The sequence below is a fragment of the Saccopteryx bilineata genome, chromosome 4 (genome assembly GCF_036850765.1).
Source record: "Saccopteryx bilineata isolate mSacBil1 chromosome 4, mSacBil1_pri_phased_curated, whole genome shotgun sequence".
Lineage (NCBI taxonomy): Eukaryota > Metazoa > Chordata > Mammalia > Chiroptera > Emballonuridae > Saccopteryx > Saccopteryx bilineata.
The window spans coordinates 101,435,351-101,437,104 of NC_089493.1; positions in this window are offsets into that span (position 1 = coordinate 101,435,351).

Below are 1,754 nucleotides of genomic sequence, written 5' to 3' on the forward strand. Positions count from 1 at the left end.
ACGGGCTCGCTATAAATGCTGCTTTAAAAAGAAAATAAACAAACAAAAAAACAAAAACACAGTTTAGTATTATTTTGGTTGTACCAAGTCATACAAGGCAGAATTTAACTTCTGTTTTGTTTAACTTCATACTTAATACAGAGGATATATTATCTTTGTTACACACAGTAAGTTTTCTTGAAACACTGAGAAATTGAATGCATGTATCAAGGGGGGGGGGGTGTGCGTGCGCAAGCGCGCACGCATGCACGCACATGTGTTTGAAAAATAAGAAATCTGAGGAATCTAGCCTGACCAGGTGGTAATGCAGTCGAGAGAGCATGGAACTGGTACACAGAGGACCCGAGTTCGAGACCCCGAGGTCGCCAGCTTGAGCGCAGGCTCATCTGGTTTGAGCAAGGCTCACCAGCTTGAACCTAGGTCGCTGGCTCAAGCATGGGGTCTCTTGGTCTGCTGTAGGCCCCCAGTCAAGGCACACATGAGAAAGCAAACAATGAACAACTAAGGTGTTGCAATGAAGAATTGATGCTTCTCATCTCTCTCCCTTCCTATCTGTCTATCCCTATCAGTTCCTCTCTCTGACTCTGTCTCTGTCACACACAAAAAAAAGAAATCTGAGAAATCTAGTTAAACTATGTAGTTCAAGAATAAATATTTTTATTTAGATAATATAATGGGCTCATTAAATACAAAACTACAACTAAATTATATGTGACCACATACATGGACAAGAACATTTCCATGAATTAGAGCAGCTAGTTACCCATTATTTTGACTTTTCATTTCTGTTTGTCTTTAACTGTTCTTCCCTATCTTCTGCTTCATCCATCATTTCTCTATGCCATCATTCCTTATTAATTCTAGTTGCTTAAGTTATATGGTAGGCTTCCTACAGATATATACTATATGTTTAATGTTTCCTAGAGTTTTGAAATGTTTTATCACTGGTTAATCTACAATGAAAAACCTACCTCAGCATTAAAAAACAGAAAAGATGATTTTTAAAAATCAGTCTTACTTTATTTCAGGCCATTTGGATATTAATTCATTGCAGTTTTGATTTAGCATTTCCAAATAGCCACATACTACTGTAACATTATAAAAGGTGATGCTATTTTCTGTAATTTTCTAAAATAAAGTATTTATTTTGCATTATTTATAATAGCTACCTGATTTGAAGTGAGACCAGAGAAAGAAAAATAAACTTGTGTGTGCTGCAATTTGTTTTGAACAGAAACAAGGATTTATTGAACGCTGCAATTCGACTCACTGCGTTTACAAACATCATTAGGAAACAATGAACATCATACACACTTCTCTGTCATGTAAAATTGAGGTAGCGACACGGGTAACTAGAGAAATACACTCCAAATGTAATGACTCCTTTTATCACCACCTAACTCTCTGGCAAGTTCTATAAGCAGGGGTTTTTACTCTCTGAATCAGACCACATTCCATTGTCTTGGGTAAAAGTTGTATCATAAGAAACCTGTTCTTAAGTGAAAATGATGAAAAAATTAAGAAGTGCAAATTGGTGGTAACAGAATAGTAATATATGTAAAGGGAACATGTATACAGGAAATATAGTCAATAATATTGTAGTAAGTATGTAGATATATCAGAGTGATCACTTAGTAAGTTACATAATCACTAGGTTGTACACCTGAAACTAATATAATATTGCATGTCAACTGTAATGAAAAATAAATTATTTAAAGTCAAGAAAAACAAGTGACCTGTTCTCAACAATTATA